The sequence below is a fragment of the Callorhinus ursinus genome, unplaced genomic scaffold (genome assembly GCF_003265705.2).
Source record: "Callorhinus ursinus isolate GAN/ISIS: 27379988/994484 unplaced genomic scaffold, GSC_fseal_2.0 scaffold32, whole genome shotgun sequence".
NCBI classification, from domain to species: domain Eukaryota; kingdom Metazoa; phylum Chordata; class Mammalia; order Carnivora; family Otariidae; genus Callorhinus; species Callorhinus ursinus.
The window spans coordinates 6,489,406-6,513,902 of NW_027397094.1; the positions used below are offsets into that span (position 1 = coordinate 6,489,406).

General features: G+C 43.4%; 1 protein-coding gene across 24 annotated transcripts in view; it reads right to left on the bottom strand.

The window, feature by feature from the left end:
* The window catches only part of SGMS1 (sphingomyelin synthase 1), a 266,979-nt gene that overhangs the window by 115,635 nt on the left and 126,847 nt on the right, over positions 1–24,497 (bottom strand). For 20 of the 24 annotated variants that reach the window (XR_012374275.1, XR_012374268.1, XR_012374273.1 and 17 more), the window contains one exon: positions 22,452–22,600. The gene's annotated coding sequence lies outside the window, so the exon portion shown is untranslated. The remainder of the gene's footprint in view (positions 1–22,451; positions 22,601–24,497) is intronic. The other 4 variants (XR_012374280.1, XR_012374270.1, XR_012374277.1 and 1 more) reach the window with 1 other exon arrangement.

Below are 24,497 nucleotides of genomic sequence, written 5' to 3' on the forward strand. Positions count from 1 at the left end.
AGAGCCCAAATGGGTAGCAAGATCTTTGTGCAAAAAGTAAATATTTATTTTACAGAACAGGAAACCCAGACCCAAAGGCACGCGAGAACACACATGACACAGCTCAGCACAGAGAGTCATTCGAGAATGCTCTTCTCGCTCACTGTCAAGAGGCATCTAAAGGACAAGGTCATTCCTCTACTTTCTTCTCCGCGTTGGATCTGAAAACACGATCTCCTTTCCAAATACATAAAATGGGCACAAGGAATCTTTGCTACCGTAGCGCCCAAGCGTACGTGGTGGAACATTCCGTGGCACCGTGGCCACACTGCTTTCACACGCCAGCATGGGCATGGCAGTGGTGTGGTTATCTTCAGGCTGGCGGAGCCTGCGTGGAGACTGACCTCAGTCTTCACGCAAGGCTTCGACCACAGAACATACGGGGACAAAAACGCAACCCACAACTCGGTCAGCCAGGAAGAAAAAGGTCTCTGATTTCCTGACTTAACATTTGAATTTTCGTGGGCTCCCAAAATGCAGTGCTTCTGGTTTTAAAAATACACGAAAAGGGCTTTCATTCAGTAATACTGAATTCTGGTTTTGCTCTGCAGATCATTTGAGATTCATGTGTTCCTATTCAAACCATATTTAATAAGAATAGTTTCCTTAGTGTTAGCTGAGCAAAAATTTCAAAATAAATACAAACCACATTTATTCCACAATAAATTTAAAAACAAAATTAACTTCTTCACAGATGCACTGAAGTGAAGGAGGCCGGTCATCCCACATGGCCGGCTTTGCAGAGAAGAACGAATCACGGATGGGACAGCATGTATATGCCCCATCTTTGCCACAGTAGGTGAGAGAGCTAGAAAATGATCCCCGTTGTCAGAAAAAGAACCTGAGGTTCAGAGAAGTACAGTGACATGCCTAAATTAACCTATTTTCTAATAGCAGGACTCAACTTTAAATAGTCTTCGTGGATGGGTGCCTGGCGGCTGGCTCCATGGATAGAGGCTCCGACTCTTGATCTCAGGGTCATGAGTTCAAGCACCACGCCGGGTGTAGAGACTACTTAAAATAAACAAATAAACCATTTTCTTGGAGCCAAAATTTGTGCTTTTTCTCCTCTGGGCCTCTATGAAACAAGAAGTGATGGGAAAAGCTTCTGAGAATGAGCAGTAATCAAAACTGAAGTGGAGGGGAGCCTGGGTGGCTCAGTCGGTTGAGCGTCGGACTCTTGATTTCAGTTCAGGTCATGAGTTCAGGGTCGTGGGATCGAGCCCCGCATCAAGCTCCATGCTCAGCGTGAGTCTGCTTGATCCTCTCCCTCTGCTCCTATCCCCGCTCACTCTCTCTCTCTCTCTCTCAAATAAATAATAATTTTTAAAAATTTTCAGTGGAGAAGAGCCAAAAACAAAGGCTGACGGTAATGGTGCCATATGAGTTGATGTGATGTCAGCCCCATTTTTTAGTCAGCCAGGGATAACTGGTCAGAAGAGAGAGAAGAAAGAAAAAAATCGGACAATGAAAAGGACCAGCATTGGACTGGCTGTGGAGAGTACGGGAAGCAATGTGTACCAACCAAAATAAAGAAGTGATGTGGGGTATCTGGTCGTGGATCATGCCTAGACCAGGCAGCAGACATTTTCTGGAGTCGGCCTGTCAGGTTTTGCAGGGCACATGGGATCTTTTGCAACTACTCAGCTCTGTCATCACAGTGCAAAAGCACCACCGGGGATGTACAGATGACAGAGCCATATCTTTAAAAACAGGTCTCTGGCCAGACTTGGCCCTCCTGCTAGTCAGCTAGCCCCCGGCCCAGACGGTGTCCCGGCCTCTGTAGGAAACCCATGACATACTAAAGAAGCAAAGAGAAAGATGCTACAGCTGACCTAAAAACTCCGGGGGCCACACAGCTGTCCAACCGGCAGCAAGCATCTCAAGGGCCATCCCCACAAGCTCCTAGTCTGCAGGGGGCTCAGCCTCGCCTCTAGATGAAGACACTGAAGGGATACGTTGTTCACTGTTAGTTTATCCCAAGTCATTAACCTTCAAAGAACCAGTCTGTGAAACAGCGTGTGGATCGCGACTCCTACAACTGTTCAGCCCGGTCTTACCGCACAATTTACACGGATGACATGTTTTATATGGACAATTATGGGAAAAATCGTCCCAATGTTCCAAAAGAGACTACAGAAGGAAACTGTCAGAAGAGAGGCAAATAAACCAATCCTGGCTTCTGTCTTGGACGGCTCCTCCACCCGGAAAACCACCCCTGGCTTTTCCTAATCCATTTTCCCACCTAGCTTTTGGTCCTTGGGAAGGTGGCAACCTAAACATCTTTTCCTCCAAGAAGCTCTTCTCAGACATCCCATGTGAGGTCAAGACACTTGCCATACACGCCGACGACCCTGAGCTTCTTCACTACCCACAGCACACCAATAATTCCTCCCGAGCTCAAGGTCTGCTTCCCTTCTAGACTATAAACTCCAGAAAGATGCCTTGTTCAACGCCTACGTACAAGGCTGGCAATGAGATCCTGACTAAACAGAAGGCTCTGGTGTTTCAAGACAACACTCTGCACTGAGATACACCTGGTCATCACCAAATCAGCAAAGCATGATTTTGCAGAGCAGCTCTGAGGTTTTTCAGCCTGTACCAGGGGCAATGTGATAAAGCCAGAAAGAAGACAGTGTCCACGTGCCAGTAAGCAGAGTAAGGGCAGGAAACCCATTCTTAGGTGCGTCAAAGTAGAAGCTACAAAGCGGTTTTCTCTCATGCTTATCAGTTACAAAAACAAATGTGGTTTCAGTTAATGACAAAATGTTCCCTAGGAGCACCTGGGTGGCTCAGTCGGTTAAGCGTCTGACTCTTGACTTAAGCTCAGGTCATGATGTCAGGTCATGAGATGGAGCCCTGCATCACGGGCTCCACACTTGGCAGGGAGTCTGCTTCGGGTTCTCCCTCTGCACACGTGCGTGCTCTCTCTCTCTCTCTCTCTCTCTCTCTCTCAAAAAAAAAAAAAAATAGTTCCTTAACCTAGGCCCTAGCAAATTCAAAGCTATCTAGCTGGATGGATTTTAAACAGGTATCTGAACAATTTCTTTTTTGTTTAAATATATACACACACAGTATACATAAAAGCACAAACATTGACACATATATAGAACTGCTTGAACTGAGAAAAAAAGATCCTAAAATATATATACTATGATCCATTTTTGTAAATTAAAACAGAAAAATAAGCTAAAATGATGTATGCCCTCCAATGTGGTTGCACCTGGCAGAGGGATTTGGGTTAATTTCATTTTCTTCCTTTTTATCTACTGGTATAGTTGACTCTTGAACAACAGTTGACCCTCTGAACTACACAGGTCCACTTACACGTGGGTTTTTCAGTAAATACAGCCCAGTACACTAAATGTATTTTCTCTTCCTTATGATATTCTCAATAACATTTTCCTTTCTCTAGCTCACTTTATTGTAAGAACACATTATGTGATACATACAACATACAAAATATGTGTTAGTCTACTGTTTATAAGGAAGGCTTCTGGTCAACAGCAGTTCCGTTTTGGAGAGACAAAAGTTATATGTGGATTTTTAACCTCGTGTAGGGGGAAGGGTCAGTGTCCCTAAATCGCACATTGTTCAAGGGCCAACAGGATTTTCTTTTTTATATGGCGATAACATATTTTGGAAAAGCGTTTATTAAAAAGTTGTTTCAAACAAAAAATCTGCTGATTAAACAATTCCTCAAAGCTTTTTCAAAGAAACATTATAGAAAGAGAAAATGTGAAACGGGGCAATGCTGTTACTATTTAACATAGTGTTGCTGACAGAGTAAAAAAAAAAAAAAAAAGTTTCTGGCCTGCTTAAATGTTCACCCACTCCCACCAATATCATAGTGATGATACATCTTACCTTGGTGAACATGGGCACACAAAAGCAAAATAGCACCAGTGCTGGTGGTGGTAATTTCAGTTTCTAACTACATTGTTACTATTCCTGGAACATGCTATATTTTAAGTTGGCCTAATTTCTCTCTGGTGGTGGACTCTGCAAACTGCACAAAACTTACCTACCCAATTTCAGCGACCAAAACAAATTCAGGGTGGTGAGAAACTTCAAAACTAAAGTCTCCTCTCTTAAAGGCAATTAATATAGGTCAGAAATTGCGAGGGCGGACATGAGGAACGTCCCAGTAGCTACATGAAGTTTAATTCCACTGGGGTCTCTAAGTACATGCACTGAGTAGGTTTAATTTCCATTCTCGTGGTTATCTAACATCAGCCTATGCACAAATCAGGCAGATGACCAAATTTCCCATCTTAGATTATGTTTTAATATCTTGTATTTCTTTTCATAAATACTAAGCTTCTCATAAACACTATGCCCTACTGGCCTGTAACAGTGTCATCCATTATACATGACTCGAGGACATTTTCAAGCTCCCAATGAAAGAGGTTTGACACCTCTTCATAAATGACTGAAATAAACCACACACAACAAATTCCTTCCAAGATTGGCTTTCCAATGACAGGGTTGACCTCCACCCAGTAACAACTATAAATGGTGGATGAATATAAAAATCAACTGTGAAGGCAGCGGAAAACAACCAGGCGGAAAGTAAACTATCTACGAGTCCAGAAAGGAAGGAAACCCCACTCGATGCTAATTTACATGTGTAGGGCTTATCGCACGAGAGTGAAACCAGCCCTTGCCACAGCAGATGGAGCTCAAAATAGCAAACCGCAACCCTGTGGGTCAGAATATGGGCCTGCCAGGGTGGCTGAAAATTGAGGAAGAAAGTCTCCCAAATGAGAAAGCCATCAAGGGTGAAGTCCCAAATTTGCAAATTAATACTACATTTGTTGGCTAAACTGAGAACTTCAAGTCCGAGGATGCTGAGGAAAACATCAACAGTTGGGACATTTTTAGGAAGCTGACCAGTTCCAACAGCTGCCCACATCCAGGGAGCCTGATAAAGGCCTCAGGCTTCCCTTTGAAACCACAGAAGCACCTCAGCTTAAGGCACAAAGACCACTTCCCTGGGCGAGCAGACATTTCCCGGGAAGTGACGGGCAAAACAGAAATAGCAAAGCCTAAGGATGAGCCTCTGTACCGTGCGAGATGATTTGCCATTAATTTAACTGCCTGTTTGAACAAAACTCAACCTTCCTCAGGGGAACGTAACAGAATCTTTACAACATAGCATCTGCGATGTCTGGCATACGATCAAAAATTAATATGTATGTGCGATAAATGAGAGATGTAACTCCATAGTCAAAGCAGTCCACAGAAACGGACCTATACGTGACCCAGAAAATGGAATCCAAAGACAAGAATTTTAAAATAACAATGCTAAATATATTGAAGAATTTACAGAATGAGAGATAGAATGGGTAAAGAAATAGGACGTTTCAGAAGAGATTTAATAAAAAAAAAAAAAAAAAAAGAACCAAATGGAAATTACAGAACTGAAAACTACAATATCTGAAATGGACAACACTGGATCCGATGGAGATTATCAGAGGGGACACAATGATGAAAAAGGCCAGGTGAACTTTAAGACATGTCAATACAAAGAATCCATGCTGAGGCACAGGAAAAAAAAAAAAATAAGACAACAACAACAACAAAAACCAATGGTTTGAAAAGAGCCTCTAAGACCAGAGAGGAGTATCAAGTGATTTAATTTACAAGTTAGGGGAGAATAGAGAGAATGGGGCAGAAACATTCAAAACTGAGCAAAAACAGCAATCTATCAGAGCAGGATTTTCAGTTAGCCATGAGAAAATGTCACCTAATATTGAAAACCAAAGATACAACAACAAAAATGTGTAGACGTGACCAGAGAAGAAAAGACAGAGAACAATAATGAGAATATAGCCAAAAGTTCATCAGAAAGACAGCAAACGACATCTGTAAAGAACTGAAAGGAAAAAAAAAATGTCAACCTAGAAGTCTATGCACAACAAAACCCCTTCGAAAATAAAGGAAAAATAAAGAATCTTCATATAAATGAAAACTGAGAGAATCTGTTGCAAAATAGCCCCAATACTGCAAAAAAGGCCTTCTTCCAGGAAGAACAGAAGTGGTACCAGATATAAACCTGAATCTACAGAAAAGAATGAAGAGCCTTGGAAGAAGCAAAGGCATAAGTAAACATGAAAGAGTCCTCCTCTTAATTTCCTTAAGACCTACCTGTTACAGATACTGTATTAACTGTGTGCATACACACATACTGTTTATATACACTGCATATACACTGTCTTAAGAGAATGAAACTGTATTAGTTTATAACATATATGGATATAAAATATATGAGGACAGTACAATGAACAAGAAGGGGCAAATGAAGCCATATTATAGGTTTCATACATTTCTTACACAAAGTGGTAAAATCTTAATTCAAAAAAGACTTACAGAGGAATACTGTAATCTGTACAGAAACTACAAGAACAACAAGGCAGAGGTATAGCTGAAAACCTAAGAGAGAAATTAAACATATCTAATCAGACAAAGAGAAATTCGAAAAGGGGATACAGGATTTTTAAAAAAATGTTTACAGGATGAGACAAGTAAGAAACAACAAAAATGGGGCGCCTGGGTGGCTCAGTCATTAAGCGTCTGCCTTCGGCTCAGGTCATGGTCCCAGGGTCCTGGGATGGACCCCGCATCCGGCTCCCCGCTCAGCGGGGAGTCTGCCTCTCCCTCTCCCACTCCCTCTGCTTGTGTTCCCTCTCTCGCTGTGTCTCTGTCTGTCAAATAAATAAATAAAATCTCTTTAAAAAAAAAAAGAAAAGAAACAACAAAAATGGTAGATCAAAACCTAACCACATCAGTAATTATGGTACATAGACTAAACATTCCAATTAAAAGGCAGAGATTGTCAGAATATACAAAAAAGCAATCCCCAACTATGTACTACCTACAACAGATGCATTTTTAAATATAAAGACACAGATAAGTAAACACATGGAAAAGCATATACCAACATGACCTCAATGTAACAACCAGACAAAGACAATAAAAGAAAACTATAATATCACTCAAAAATCATATGTGCAAAACTCTTCAACAAAATACAGCACAGGCGTAGGGACAGATGAATAAACAGTGAAGGATAAGAGGCCAAAAACAGATGTACACATCTATGGTCAACTGATTTTTTTGACCAAGTCACCAAAATAATTCAGTGGGTTTAAGGACAGTCTTTGCAACAAACTGGGCAGGAACAAATTGATATCCACACAGAAAGAAGAATTAATCCTCACCTCTACACCTCACATAGAACTAACCATAAAAACCTAAAACCATAAAGCAGAAAAACATAAGAGAATATCTTTGTGACGATGGACTAGGGAAAACACTCTGGATAAAAGAAAGAAACCCTGATAAAAATGGACTTCATTGAAATGAAAACTTCTGCTTTTTGAAAGACACAGTTAAGAAATAAAAGGACAACCACCAACTGGAAAAGAGTCACAATACACATATCTGACAAAGGACTTATACCTAAAATACATAAAGAACAGCTATAATTCATGAACTAAAAAGCATAAAAAGTTAAGAACAAAAAAGTCACACAACCCAGTTTTAAAAAAAGCAAAAGACCTGACTAGATTACTTCAAAAAAAGAAGACACGGGAATGGCCAATAAGTACGTGACAGAATTTCAGCATCGTTATCGTCAAAGAAATCACAAAGTACCGTATGATACCCACTAGAGTGCCGATATTGAAAAGACTGACAGGCGCAAGTGTCGGCAAAGGCTTAGAGCATCTTGGAGCACTGAAAACATCCCTGATGGGCATGTTTAAATATAGAACCCCTTTAGGAATACGTTTGATAATTTTTAATAAAATTAAATATATACTTATCCAGGGATGTACTTCTAAGTATATACAAAAGAAATGAAAACATATGTCCACAAAGAAACTTGTGCATTAATGTTCATGGCAGTTATATTCACAATAGACAAAAATTGTAACCCACCCAAACAGATGAGTGGATAAATTCACACCACAGAATACTACTCATCAACATTAAGAAACAACCTACTGATACTTGTAACAAGTATGAGTCTCAAAAACACCGTTAAGTGAGGCAAAAGTGTACACGGGCACACTCTGTATAACTCCATGTATATGAAGTTCTGGAAGAGGCACAACTAAGCTCTGCTGATAGAAATCACAGTACCATTTATTTCTGAGGTGGGGCAAATGACTGGACATGGCACAAGAGAACTTTCTGGGTGATGGAAATGTTCTTATCTTGAGAGAGATGTTGGTTCACTGAAGGGTTCACTCAAAATTTATACATCGTATAGCGTATCAACTATACCCAAATTTAAAAACAGTTGACAAAAAATTTTCTTTGAGTCAGTTCTGAAGAAGATACGGTCCCTCACAGGTCAAGCCTATTTCTCTTATTACCTTGGAGGACCTCCAAAGTCTCACAAACAGAAAGTGTGCGTATTTGCTTCAGTCGTGCCATTCTTGAAATACACATCTAATCAAAGCAAAGGATAAAGTATTGTTATCTGAACATTTTTTCAGATAGTCTCTATCAAAATAGTCTCTGAACATGTGTTCCAACCTAGAATTAAAAGCAATCTGTCCTTTGGGTTTTATCTAATTTTACTTATCCCACTTAAAGGTTACTTTTAACACCATGGAAAAATTACTCAAAAGATAAACCATAAACCATAAATCTAAATGTTCTAGTATCTTACTCCTTCTAAAATATTTATTAAATTCCTACTGTATTCCAGGTAGGATGATAGTCCCTAAGGAAACAAAACTGAAAAACTCACACTCTACTGATGAAAAGTTTTGTCTGATGGATGTGACATATACATAAACAATTACCTTTAAGTGTAAATAAATGTTCTTGAGTATAAATTGGTTAAGACCTCACTTGAGGAAAATATACCTCTTCTTTTCCCTCTAAAAACATAACATTTAGGGGCGCCTGGGTGGCCCAGTCGGTGAACCGCCCGCCTTCGGCTCAGGTCATGGTCCCAGGGTCCTGGGATCAAGTCCCACATCGGGCTCCCTGCTCAGCTGGGAGCCTGCTCCTCTCTCTGCCCCTGCCCCCTACTCGTGCTCACTCTCTGTCTGAGATAAATACAATCTTTAAAAAATAAAAAACATAACATTTAATATTGATCAATAACACATAAGCAGTAAATATAAAAAATTCTGTTATTCCTTAGGAAGGACACAGAAATTTTAAGAAAGAAAAACTTATTTAGTAACTAATCTCATATAACCATGTTTCTTAGCTTGAGGAAAAATAACCCATGCACCTTCTGTTTTTTAAGTTTTTATGTAAACTCCAAGAACGTGGAGAAAGGGGAACCCTCTTACACTGCTGGTGGGAGTGCAAGCTGGGACCATTACCCCACGCACAGCCAAGGGGATTAAGCACCTCTCTCTGGTACTTCATGCTCAGCCTCAGAGCTGGTCTGCCTGGGGTGGGTTCCCACACCACGCAAGATAAATCTGAAGGCCAGTCTCAAAATGAAGACATAGGCTAGGTCAGTTCCCACTCTCAGGGATCTAACTGGGATTCAAATCACTTCCCTTCTCCTGAGCCTCCTCTTCTCCCGTCTACTGCAATTATCCATTTCAAAATCAGTGACCTCCACCACTGCTAAAGCCAACGGTCAGTTCTCAGTTCTCATTTAATCTGACCTATTAGCCTCACACGACACAGGGGACCTCTTGCTTCTGTGGGAAACACTCGCTTTCCTTGGCCCCCAGCGTACTTTCACGGCCCTTCCCTTTGACGGTCCCTTCTCCCTGTCCTTCGTGGGCTCTTCCGTAGCTCTGCAAGGGCCCAAAGGGTCATTCAATTCTCAGATGTCTTCCCTGTTGTCCTTCCCTCTCTAGGTCAGCGGTCCTCAAACATTTTGCTCTCATGACCCCTTTACACTTTTAAAAAAATTATTAAGGAGCTCAGAATTGCTTGTTTCTAAGGGTTATATCCAGGGATAGCGGTGATAGAAAATTTTTAAATATCTATGAATTCATCTAAAAGCAATGATAAGCCCATTACAACAAAAATAACATATTTTAATGAAAAATGTATTTTCCAAAACAAAAATACATGTCTTTAGTAAGAAAAGCGGCAGAGTTTTACATTCTTGAAAATCTCTTTAATATCCAGCTTCACAGACAGGAGCAGACTGCCGTGTCTGTGTCTACATTCGCTCTGCTCTGATGTCCCACGTCGCCTCTGAAAAGTGCTACTGTACTGAACGTCTTAGTATTGCTATAAAAAGTTGTGACTCTGCAGATCCCTCTACAGGCCCAAGGAGCCTCAGGGGTCCTTACCTGGAGAACATTTCACGGGACCTCTTCCAATCCCCTGGGTTTAAGCACCATCCCTTCTAGGACAACTCGCAGTAAAAAGGTGACCCCAGGCGGGGCTCTCTTAACCTCTAGGTTCAGACAGCCTACCGCCTCAATATTCCCACTTAGATACCCAACAGGGTATGTACTTAAAACTCCTAAGAACCTGACTCCCCACAGCCCCAGCATTTTCTTCCTGCATGTAGTAAACGCATTAAATGATAACTCATTTACTCAGTAAATGATAACTCAACTTACCAGCAGCTCAGGTCAAACTCTCTGGAGAAACCCTGTGTGCCTCTTTCTCCCAAATCCACGCCTGACCATACCCAAATTCTACTGCCCTGCTTTAGGAGTGTATCCAGAATCAGACCACTTCCTACTCACCCCTCACTACCCTCCCCGCCGAGCCAACGGTACACAGTTGGCCTACAGACAATGGCAAGAGCCTCCCAACTGGTTCCGTGCATCCCCCTGTGTCCCCTCCACATCGAAGATGGCGTTTTCACCATCACTCCATGCCCTTGCCCTGCTTTATTTTTCCTCCTAAAAAACTCCCCAATACTTGGCATAGGTGTCTCTTCTCCCCCTCCCGATAAAATGAGAGCAGGGACCTCGTCTGGCTCCATACTCTAGCCCCTGTACCTAGAATGGGGTCTACAGAGCAGAAGTGCAAGGCCTGTTGTTTGAGGGGATGAACCAAGATGCTGGTCCAGGCAGCATCAGAAAGCGAGGGCCGAAGTAACGAGGTAGAGAGGCCAGGAGAGCCGCATGCAAACCAGCACGTTGAAGGAGCAGAAGCCATAAATGTGGGCGAAGTAGCACCAAGACAAAAGGAGACAAGAGCTGTGGCGGATCGTGCTAGAATGAAGGCCAGGGATCTACATGCTCACCCGACCTTTACGGACTCCGAATAGTAGCCCTTAAATGTCACTCGAAATACGCAAACATCTTTCGGCCAAGATGAACGTCACCTGAATCAACGCAGGACGGTCTTACACTCGCCGTGCACGTATATCTTCAACAAGAAGGAATGACTGGCCAGTGCAAAGGAAAACGATGAGTCTGCGTGGTCTACTCTGTGAACCCTCAGCCTACACACTGACTTCTCAGCCATTCTCACAAACTCGTCCCAAGAGAGGGGCAATACTATACATTAATCATCACACTGAACTAGGTCCTCGTTACCACTGAAATTCCATGAGTCTGCCTAGAAAACCCCACAGCCAATCACTTTGGTCAGGAGTCTAAGAATGAGCATCACAGTTACTTAAAAAAAATTTTTTTTTTGACAGAGTGAGACACAGTGAGAGAGGGAACACAAGCAGGGGGAGTGGGAGAGGGAGAAGCAGACTCCCCGCTGAGCAGGGAGCCCGATGAGGGGCTCGATCCCAGGACCCTGGGATCATGACCTGAGCCGAAGGCAGACGCTTAACGACTGAGCCACCCAGGCGCCCCGGTTACTTAATAGTATTTAAAACCAAAGTCACAAAACGATAAACAGCACATTGGCTGACAAATATTTTATCCAAAAAGAAAGAATTTTTTTCTTTATTTTATGAGCAAGAAGTTAGAGTAGCACGGACGGGCGCAGATCACGACAAGAACCCCCAAATCCAGGTGGACGGTGCGGGACAACAGCAGTGAAGGTCCCTCGCTGTCCTCTGGGGCTCAGGACCCGTATCTCCTCACCAAGCCTATGGGGGGGGGGGGCCTTCCTTTAATCTGCTACCAATTTCAAGTTTCTTTATTCAGACTGAAACAGGACGCCGCACCCAGTGATCCCAGCGAACTGCCTTTTCCAGGCTCCACGGACACAAGAGCAATATGCCGTCTGTCCTGTCAGCTTCTGCACAATCATGGGCACAACTCTTTTGAAACATCCCCAATAAAAGGAGAACAGGAACATTTTTAAAGCAAAGTGATTTTTAAACATCTTTAAATAGAGAAAAGGAAAAGCAGAAAGGGTAGTTCCCGAAAAGTTCTTTCTTAACCTTCTTAAGAGACGTGAGGAAGGAGGATATAAATTTGGGGCTCTGCGAGCTGAGCAGAGAGAAAATGAATTTCCCTCCCTCTCTCCCATGACTTCGGCTTGTGAACAGACACGGTTCCTTCCTCATGCTCATGATGTAGAACACATTTTGCTAGGAGCTGGGCAGCTTCTTGAGATGAACAAAAAGGTCCCTTTGAAGTCACCCAGGTGGTGGAGAGCACGGGTGTGGCTGTGACAAAGTGGGCTTTGAACCAGTGATCTGTGCTTGTGCAAGGTTGGGCCTGCTTTGCTGGATCTGGAATAAGGAGAACATCTGGGCCTCTGTCTTCTTGCCCCAGAGACAGCAGGCGCGTGCCCTCCTCCTTCATGCCCTTACTGGGAGGTTACCTTCACACTGAGGCCTTCCCTGCCTTCCTGACAATGCACCACGGGGTGCATCTCACCCACACGCACACACACCCACTCCTCAGCTATTGTTTGGCCAGAACCCTGATCATCGCCTAGCACCCATGCATATTCCTTGTCCCTCTAAGTTTATCCAAAGTCTTTCTCCCATTAGGCTGTAAGCTCCAAGGTGTAGGATTCGGTTATTTTGTTTGTTTAAAGTGGTTCAGGGGCACCTGGGTGGCTCAACCAGTAAAGCATCTGTCTCCGGCTCAGGTCATGATCCCAGGTCATGGGATCGAGTCCCGCATCGGGCTCCCTGCTCAGCAGGGAGTCTGCTTCTTTCTCTGCCCCTCCTCCCACTTGTGCTCTCTCTCTCTCTCTGTCTCTCTCTCAAATAAATACATAAAATAAAGAAACAAACAAAAATAAAGTGGTTCACTATGTGAAGTTATCTAAAGGAGGGCCTAGGATGTAAAAGTGACACTAGATATGCGGTGAATAAAGGAAGTTCTTGAAAGTCCCTGCAAGGCCCCGGGATTTTCATCAGCGATAGAGTCCTGAGGATATAAAAGGCACTCCACGGATATTATGACCTTCAGAGAAGAGATGATCTGAGCTGTTAATAGAGTATTTTTTAAATAAAGCGAACAGCAATGTCAGAGATGACACAGGATAGCTGATTACGTAGCAAGGAGTACAGAAGAAACAACTATTATAAACCCACGGGGGTGGGATCGCTCTGGGTTATCCTACCTGGTGACACTAGGAACTTTACACGTTCTCCGCAGGAAACAAAGATGACCAAGAGGACTGAGTCTGCAAACAGACTCTGGGTTGCAAGTGGATACCTGTTATGCGTTCTTGAGCCCCCGGCCACTCGCCCCCAATCACTGGGCCCCATCACTGAGAAAAATCACTCAGTCAGTTTTATTTTGATTTGCTCATTTTTTTTTAAAGATTTTATTTATTTATTTGAGAGAGAGAGAATGAGAGATAGAGAGCACGAGAGGGAAGAGGGTCAGAGGGAGGAGCAGACTCCCTGCCGAGCAGGGAGCCCGATGTGGGACTCGATCCCGGGACTCCGGGATAATGACCTGAGCCGAAGGCAGTCGCTTAACCAACTGAGCCACCCAGGCGCCCTGATTTGCTCATTTTTGACAGAAGGGAAAACCCATAGAATGTGAGAATGTCGGGACAATAATCATGCCTCCAAATACTTTTCTTAGTGGTGGCTTTTTTGACCGTGTAGGGGTTTGTAAGTGAATCTATCAGTAATTAACATTTTTCCACCAAACATGTTGGAAGAAAAAGATTCTGTAAGTGAGCTATTACTTATATAACCTTTGCTTCTATCTTGGCTTCTTTCTCAAATTAATACAGGTAGAAATAGATATATATAGTCAAAACAAAACACACATTTTTCAGTGTGATATAAATAAATTATCAAAGGAGTGGTCCAGGATTAAAAACCCCTACATTAAAAAGCAAAAAGACTGATCCACATCAAAAAGGCTTTCATCATTTTACTAGAGGTTTTAAGAAGTCCTTTTGAAATTAGTGAACTTATCAACCTAAATTAATTCCATTTATTAAAAATATCACTGCTATAATTTTCAGAAATGCGTTCACTACATGAAAAATACAACTGAAAAGAGCAAGAAAACCCTGGGAAAAGTCTATGTTACCAAACTTTGAGCAAAAAATAATAAATAGTGAATGCTTTGGATTAAATAATTTAAAAGCCTAAAAATATTTATAACTTGAGTTGCAAACCATTTTCCTCCTTAGAAACCATTTCCACCAATGGCAATTCAAAGTAAACATTACAGTGTTTTAAAAACAAACAGTCATTTCTTTGTGACTAAATGTGAAGATCCGTTAGGCACACACATTTTATAAAATTAAAATTCCAAATCGGTTACTCAAAGAAACCATAATAAATATTAACTCCTCTCAGCCCTTCAAATGTTAATGTTAAAATTTCTAATCGTAATATGGTCTTATGTAAACGTCCACAGCTAGCAATACCACTGTCCTGCTTACTATGTTATGTTTCTGCTTCTTTTAATGGCAAATATTTAAAGCACACTATTCCTTTTCAACATTTCAAAGTACATATCTGTACAGGGCAATTACTATTTCTACTGGGATCACCATAACTTGAGCTTTCTACCACTTTAAATCAACTTTTACTCCATCTAACATTTGCTTAGAACCATAATACATGCTTAAACAATTACTCATTAGCTTACGTTGTACCCAATGTATTGCTGTTTCCAGGACACTGTGACCCACTGTGGCAATGCAGATGGGGGGCGGGCCAGGGAGGGTCAGGGAGAGCCAGACGCATTAGGCTAGTAACTAAGATGGCAGGTCCTTTTCTGCAACATTAATCCAGGACAGGACTCTCAAAACCAGACGATTAAAGTTCACAACAGAGTGTGATTTCTTCAGGGTCCCGAGTGGCGCACATGCAGGTTACACACTCCCATCAGGTGGCAATGCTTAGGTTTACTCCAAGAGTATAGAGCCAACTGCATTTTCAAATCCTAAACCTGATCCCACAGATCTGTGCGCTGTGCACAGAAACCATAACATTCAGAATTTCTTCTTGAGGTTGATTTCTTGTTCACATCACTGGCATAAGTCTACTACTTGCAAATATTCTCACTTACCAGTAACATTCCGCTAATTCAGAATCAAACAAAATAACACTGAATAAAAGGACCGACCAACGTGCATCAGAGCCTCTCTGGACATCACCATGAACATGCATTGTGGATATCATATAGGGGGATTTACTAGGGAATCAAGCTTACTTGGAAGGGTAAAATTATATCATATAGTAAATCGTTAGACAGGTAATTAAATCGACAAACCAAAAAATAAATCTTATTTCAAGAAGTAATGTCTCAAAGACATCAAGGTCTATCCAACTCAGAAAGCATATTACAAGCGTTATTCTTCACCTCATTTGACCTAGTCTGATGGTGTAGAGCAGACACCCAAAATAAAAGGAGCAACTGGGCTTATACCTAAGTTTTTAGTAATTTTTTGAGCTCTGCCCCAAATGTTTTCCCACTTCATCTATTAGAAGCACCTACTAAGGGGCACCTGGGTGGCTCAGTGGGTTAAGGGTCTGCCTTTGGCTCAGATCGTGATCTCAGGGTCCTGGGATCAAGCCCCGCATCAGGCTCCCTGCTCAGTGGGGGAGCCTGCTTCTCCCTCTTCCTCTGCCACTCCCCCTGCTTATGCTCTCTCTTTTTCTCACTCTGAAATAAATAAATAAAATCTTAAAAAAAAAAACAAGCACCCACTAAAAACAAACCAACAAAACCAGATCTTTCCTTTCCGCAGAATGACACAACAGATACCTTAAACTACCCCCACCCAAATAAAAATAACGAAAGAAGAAGAAAATACAACATCTTTTTAAATGCATCGGTGAGGTGACAATAGAGTAAGAGACAGTAGATGTGGGAAATCCCCAAAACCAGAACCCCAGTCATGCTTACCCTCCATTACCATCCTTACGTGGACCAGAAACCCAGGCCACTCAGCTGTGAGTTGAACAGATCTCTGCATTACATTGGACCTCACAGAACTGTGCCCTCAAGATATGGGTGATTTCCTTTTAAAGTGAGTATATGTCAGGGGGAGAAGGGGGGGTGTGGAAAATCTCCCTTGAGAATTCATAACCGGCAACGGTGCTCTGTGGTTTTGTGGTGCAAATTCAAAAAACCACAAGCAGGGAACTGAATTAATGGTACCTATAGGTACTTGACAGAAGCAAGTATAAACACTTCGATCTAGGCCTTAAAGAACTTGCACAGATAAAACTTCCAAGGCCCATGAGCTCACAGTCAATAAATCATAAATACGTAAGGAAATATGTCACCATGAGTGAGTGCCAACAGACACAGGCAAATGAGTCAGATCTGAAAAGATGTCATATACTGGAATTCAAATGCTGGAAGGCAATATAAAATAAACATATTTAATATATCTCAATAAATAAAGTCTGAAAAGGAGTAAAATTTTATTTAAAAAATATTATCACGCTGACTTCAGAAGGGACCAAAAATAATGGTTAAAAATTTTAAAATTAAAAAAGCATATTTATTGGGGCGCCTGGGTGGCTCAGTGGGTGAAGCGTCTGCCTTCGGCTCAGGTCATGATCCCAGGGTCCTGGGATCGAGCCCCGCATCGGGCTCCCTGCTCCGCGGGGAGCCTGCTTCTCCCTCTCCCTCTGCTGCTCCACCTGCTTGTGCTCTCTCTCTCTCTCTCTAATAAATACAATTTTTTAAAAAATTAAAAAATTAAAAATAAATATTTATTGAGCACCTATGTACTAGGTGTTGTACCTCTGTCTAGGCTCTAGAGACAAAGCAGTAGGGTTAAAAAAACCGAAATAAATAAAATTAAAAAGTATAAAAATCCTTTTTTTATCAAGGATAGTGTAAACAGCTGATTAAAAATAAACTGAAAAGAAACTGGTGAACCAAAAGACAAATGCAAAGACATGGTCCGGAACTGTGCAGACAAGGACAAAGACAAAAAATAAAAAAGGGACACAGGTCAAGGAAGCAAGAAACTCTTAACATACGTCTCGTGGGGTTTCTTGTTGAAGAAAGTAATAAAGAAATGAGGAAGAGGCATTATTCTAATAAATAATGGTAAAATTTACCTAATATCAATCTTCAGACTCAGAAAATCCAAAAAGTCATAATCGGGAAAAGGGGAAAGCGAGGAAAGCGCGCTCCCCACTTGGATGTAAAAAACCACGACTACCAAAGACAAAGCAGAATCTTTAAAGCAGCCAAAGAGAGAGAGAGCTGAGTTACTTAAACCGGACTTGGGAGTTAAGCAGGCACAAAGGGAAGGGAATGAGTCTTCCACAGGGCAGTGTGAGCAAAGGCACAGAAGGAAACAGAAACAGGTAACGAAGAGTTCACAAACTTTGAGGCTCAATCAGTCTCACACACCACATCACTCGTGACGACAAGAACATCTCCCCACTGTCCACATCAACCCTAACATAGAAACCAGTCTCTCAGGGCCCTTAACCAGTTATAACGACCACCCTTTGCTGACCCCATCACTCAAGTCCCCTCCCACCACCAATGTTTGGAAGGCTAGCCGTCCGTCTCTCCTAACCTTAGAACTTCTGAGGCACATTTATGGAAACCATGAACTTCAAAGCAGGTCGGTCTAGGGGAATTCCAACTGGAGGGATTATGTTAAGTACCAAACCCAAGAAGCAAGATGTGCCTGCAGGAGAAACACAGGCAGAAGGGAAACCTGAAGTAATACTGTGGGCATGTGCATCTTCCTTCTCTCTGTCGGCCTCCCCGAGGCTCTCTATGCCATGGTGACTATCAATCAGTCTTTCCTTCCCGAAGCAAGAGTCCTTTCTTTAAACAAAACTTTGTGGAAGTTCAGTACATACAACATATAAAAGCGGGGCTGTGGGTTGATGGGACAATACAGAAGTCAAGGGCCTTGTCCTCCACCCTCAGCCCCGACCCAGCTCCCAGGCACGCTGGAGTCCCAGGGGCAATAAGGAAGCAGGTCTGGAAAGCAGTGGCCTGGTGGCGATGGTGATGCTGGTGATGATGATGAGATGGTGGTGATGGTGATTAATTTAACTTAATCACGAAGTCTGGGAGAGAAGAATAATAAGGAACAATGCATTACAGTCCCCGCCTCACGTCAGCCTGCTCCGGGTGGAGCACTTCTGCTAAGTGTTCACCCATCTCAGCTGTAAGCACCTCAGCTGGGGAACTCCAACCCCAAGGAGCACAGAACTCTCGGGTTCACAAGCCGCACTAGGGCTGCACTGGGAATGTCACCCCGGGAAACCGCAAAAGCAGCATCTTTCAGGCAGCCTGCGGCTGGGGTCGCTACAGCAGTCTGACCTAGGGTTTAACCCACGTGAAAGAGCCAAAGAAAACGGGAGGGGAAATGCTCACTTAACTAGTACATGAAGCATCAAATATATTAAGCAACCAGGAGGGTGAAAACCTGCAAATCAGAATGTGAAAAGTTTCACTCAAGTATGGAGAAACTAGTCACTTGTCAAAGGTGGGTCACCTCTGGGGCACCTGGGTGGCACAGTCGGTTAAGCGTCCGACTGCTGATCTCAGCTCAGGTCTTGATCTCGGGGTCGTGAAATCGAGCACCACACTGGGCGCCACGCTGGGTGTGCAGCCCGCTTGCCCCTCTCCCTCGGCTCCTCCCCGGCTCATGCTCTCCTTCTCTCTCTCTCAAAAAAACAAAAACAAAAACAAAAACAAAAGCACAAAAAGGTGGGCCACCACACGGAAAGGAAAAGCCGGTTTCAAAGCACCCAGGTCAAAAGGAATGTCCCGGGCTTCCTTCAAGCACGGCATTTGGGAATTTACACGTCACACCCACTGCATAACGTGGCTGACGTCACCCGGGTTTTCTCATCACCACGTCTTCACCGTCATTAGTCATTTTACAGGATGGATGAAAATTACTGGCAATTGTGCTTATTTCAACACTTCTGCCCTACCACGGTGGCCTACTTTGGAGAGGTACTAGCTATCAAAGATCAGGATGGAGTAACTTTTGCTATTACCCACGGAGAACATTTTATAGCCACTTCTTAGCATGTTGTAAAAAAAATTTTAAAACATGGGGAAAACACTGAAGTTATAGTAAGTAAAAATGGATTTAGAACACTGTCATTCTAATTTTGTACTTTTTAAGAGGTATACTCATTCACAAGAATAAAACCTGGAAGTAGCCACACCAAAACCTTATCAGTGGCTACCTCCGTGTGGTGGTGTGTATTTTGCTGTTTGAACCCGTCAATGTTTACCAAACTTTCTGTGTAATATCAGGGGAAAGACACATTTCAAAACAAAAAGAAACAGGGGCGCCTGGGTGGCTCAGTTGGTTAAGCATCTGCCTTCGGCTCAGGTCATAATCCCAAGGTCCTGGGATCAAGCCCCGCATCGGGCTCCCTGCTCGGCGGGGAGTCCGCTTCTCCCTCTGCCCCTCCCCCCCAGCTCGTTCTCTCACTCTCTCTCAAAATACATAAATCTTTAAAAAAAAAAAAAATTTTACTCAGAGTGATACTGATATTATATACCTGATGTTTTGAGATCTGCAGATTTTGTAAATTTTGAGATCCCCGTATAAACGCCGGAGCTGCCCTGACCTGTGTGATTGTGTGGCCACACTCCAGGCACCATTGCTTCGGAAAGAACAGAAGTCGTTAAGCGTCTGCCTTCGGCTCAGGTCATGATCCCAGGGTCCTGGGATCGAGCCCCACATCGGGCTCCCCGCTCCGCAGGAAGCCTGCTTCTCCCTCTCCCACTCCCTCTGCTTGCGTTCCCTCTCTCGCTGTGTCTCTCTCTGTCAAATTAATAAAATCTTAAAAAAAAAAAAAAAAAACAAATACTTAAAAAAAAAAAAAAAAAGAAGCTCGTGCCACCGCTCAGGTGAGTCAAGCCTCGTTGCTACGGGCAGCGTGGGAAGCTCATGGGAGAGGACGGTGAGTGGCCGGAGCAGCCACTCCTCCCAGACGCCCAGAGGTGGCTCGGTCCACCGTAAACCACGTGGCACAGCCTCACCAGTGCAAGCACCAGGCGCATCTAGAAGCCTCCACCTCTGTGAGGACAAGGCTTATTTAACCACCTGTCGTAAGGCTGCCTTTGTTTTAATGCAAAGCATAAAAAGCCTCCTGGACATGTCTGCCACATAAATGTCCCTGCGCTGTGTAATCAGGGAGGCAGAGTCATTGTCAAAAGCACAGTCCGGGAAATCCAACCAATCCGGGTTCACGTGCTGGCTCTACCGGTCTCTGACTGCCCGAGGCCGGGCAGGCTTCCTGACGTCCCAGCTGCAGCTGATTCATGCTTCAAAGAAGGTAGACCACACCTCCCGCCCAAGATTTGGGCGAAGATTTCAAATACATATGGGTATACATGGAGCGTTTGCTAATTAAATAAAAGTATTTTAGAAGCCTAATAGACAGATTTTTCAAACCACGTAGCCCACTACTGAAAAATAAAGTGGATTCCATTTATTCTCAAACTGACTCAAACTTCAAGCTCACATCCTTCAGGGCAGCTTCCTGGCTGTGCACACCGACAGGACACGCACTTGAATACATGGTCTACACTTCAAAGGATCCAGGCTCCCAAACAGCTCTGTGAACTACATGAAGATTTCTGGCAAAGCGGCGTGTCTCTGCTATGTCATCTTCACTGACCCTGTCCTGCAAGGGTCTGGGTGATGGGGCTGGGTCAGAAACATGCAAGCCACTCTTCCACCTACACTGGCCTCGGCATCGACTCACAACTCATCCCCCAACACAGAAGAGCCTGCACTAGAAAAGGGACACTTTTTATCGTGTCTCAGACCAACAATGTGTTCGCAGTAAAATTATGAAACCATAACTGTTGAAAATATTGTTTTAATATGCTCGTTAAATGTTTAAGTGTGATCATAAACCAAACAAGAATCCATGAAATGGGAACAAGCAGCAGACACTAGTGGAAAAAGTAGAGTGGGAGAGTTACAATTCCACAGGCATGGGGGTATTTTTCAAAACCTGACAGCATGGGACACAACCCGCACAGCGCAGGATGAGAGACAGACAGACCTACTGCCGAATGCCGGGTCCGCCAGGCGCACTGTGGGCAACAGCAGCAAGCCATGCAACCACTTGGAACCTCAGTATCCTCATCTAGGAAAGGGGACTTGTTTAATGTTCCCATGATGATGTGATGATCAAAGACATAAAATACTTGGCCCAGGGTACATCTTAGTGTTCTACACTGGTAGATTAAACAGAAAACAAAAGGGGCGCCTGGGTGGCTGAGGCGGTGAAGTGTCCGCCTTCGGCTCAGGTCATGATCCCAGGGTCCTGGGATCGAGCCCCACATCGAGCTCCCTGCTCAGCAGGGAGCTTGCTCCTCCCTCTCCCTCTGCTCCTCCTCGTGCTCTCTCGCTCTCTCTCTCTCTCTCTCTCTCTCTCTCTCAATAACTCTCAAATAAATAAACAAAATCTTTAAAATAAATAAATAAAAGGAAAACAAAAAAAAAAAACCCTAAAGGATCAAGGTGACACATACATGACATGGCCAATTCCATACTAAAAGAGCCAGCGTATCAAAAGACAACCACTGAGGGTCACAGAATAGGAAATAATGGGCGACCCTGACCTTGACAATAAGCATTACAGAGAAGATAAGAATTAAAGGCTATCACAGCAAGGCAAGGAAGCAAGCACTTCACACTGTAACTGGGGGGAGGGTGGCGGGGGAAGGGGGAGGGGTCAAAGTTCAAGACTCACAGGGCATGGGTCAGGGTATGACTAAAGCCAGGAAAGAACAGGGGACTCAAAGGCCACGCCCTCGCTGAGCTTTGATACCGGCGCCCCATTCCCAGAATCAAAGGCAGGGCGGTCTCTGGCTACAAATTTGTTATCACTGCCATCCGCCTGGAGTTGCAAGCTGCTTTTATGGTCTCTCTTGTCCTGCAGGCAACAGGAAGAGCTCCGGAGAGGCTGTGTCAGAGCTGCCCTAGGAGTTAAGGGCAACAGCCCCCAGCTGGGTCAAGTGGCTTCTGAGGTCAGAAGGTGGGTAACGGTCGGCCCTAAGCACAGTGCCCATTCCAGAGAGTGGATCCGGCTGACGGGGGGCAGCAGAACGGGCCAGGGCAGGGTCGGCTCAAGCTCTGGACATTACCTACTCCAACAGCGGCTGTACTGCGTATATCGACGGGCTCCTTCTCCGTTATTCTCACGTACGCTTCCTTGGGCAGGGTCTTGCCCCTTCCTTCATGACGTTCCCAACCAGACGCTTCTGTGCAGTCCCCAAAGATCTCAGTGATGTCCCTGGAACAGAGGAGCAACTTAAGCTTGGCCACCGTGGAAATGGACCATAAAACCCTAAAGCTGAGAGACACCTTATCAACCCAGGCCACGTCACTGGAAGCGAACACATGGACATGTTAGATTGGAAAACAAAACATTCACAACGGGCTCCCATCCCCCTCTTTCCTTTCTTTCTGTTTTTGAAAACTTTTCTATTTTTGCCAAAAATATACATAACACGAAACCCCATCTTTTCTTAATTGAAAACTCAAGTCTGTAACTCTCTGTCACAGAGCCATTTCTCTTTTATAAATTTATCTACATTCTTTGTCAACAAATAACTGATTTTCACAAATTATTGGCATCAACTCCAGTATGAAAACAAGGGGTAACTAGTGTTACCCTCTTTACAAGTCAATGAAAAGGTGGTCACTTCTCTGAGGGGAAACCATGACCCTCAGGAACGATAACCTGCTGTTGGTCATAAACTAACAAAAATTAGGCTTGCCATTACACTGGCTCAAGAGTGTTGAATTAAAGCTCCAGAGTAAAATATATTTACATAAAAGAACATCATGTCCTGATGATACCAATATACAGTGTAGAGACCTGAAAATAAATCAAGGATTTTCCGCCCACGAGAGAAGTGTACCTCAGGAAACAAGTATCGTCTTACGTCGAAGACCTCATATTACAAACAAAAATCGGTTTATTTTGAATTATAAACTAATGTTCAGGGAAGTACCTTCAATCAACGCTAGCCTTAGATGTTTTAACAGAAAAGGAAGCAAAGGAATAGACTGAACAATTATTTCTGGTACATCCTGACAATAGCGTTTATGAGATACCATTTTTTAAAAGCCCAAAATCCAGATTGTTCTTTTATCATGATATTAAATATCATTTAAAAGAGCAATCTGGATTTTGGAGCAATCGATGATCCAATGGAATGGGGCTGTTTATCTCTGCTTCTCTCGAAATCCCCCTACAATTAAAATTGTGGTAAAGAGAGAGAAAAAGACAAAAACTCCTAAGGACAAAGAGAAGAGAAAAGTAGATGAGAGCAGACAACAGACATCAGTGACATTCTGGAAGCTGAAAGCAGAGATGACCGCTGAGCCCGCCAGAGCCAGCCGGAACCTCACTGCCCAGAGAGGCAAAAAAACCCCCAGCTGCCTGCCCCTGAAAGACTCAGGAAATGGGGCTGTGGTTCCTCCGAAGGAGAGGGGGAAGGAGTTGGGAGGAGGGGGACTGGCTAAAAGTCTGCATAAAGAGCAGTCAGACCCTTCCCTGACACCAGGCACAAAAATTAAGTCAAAATGGATTCAAAACCTCCACGTAAGAGCTGACCCCAAAAAGTGCTGGAAGAAAACACAGGAGGACAGCTTCATGACACTGGGTTTGGCAATGATTTCTTGCATTTGACACCAGAAGTGCAGGCAACGAAAGCAAAAACAGACAAATGGAAACAGTCAGTCACAAGGCAGCCTATGAAGTGGGAGAAAATATTTACAAATTACATAATGGGGTTAATACACAGAATACATAAAGTATTCCTACAACTCAACCCAAGGAACAAATAACACAATTTAAAAAATGGGCAAAGGACTTGAAGAGACATTTCTCCAAAGAAGATACAGAGATGGTCAACAGGGAGATAATCAACACCACCTGAGGTAGCACCTCACACCTGTCAGAGTAGCAACAAAGGAGGGAAGGAAGGAAACAACAAGGTGCTGGTGAGAACGTGGAGAAAAAGGAACCCTCATGCACTGTTGGGGGGAATGCACACTGGTGCAGCCACTGTGGACAACAGTACGGAGCTTCCTCAAAAAGCTGAAAACAGAGCTACCCTACTATCCCATAATCACACTATGGGATATTTACCCAAAGAATACAAGAACACTAACTCAAAAAG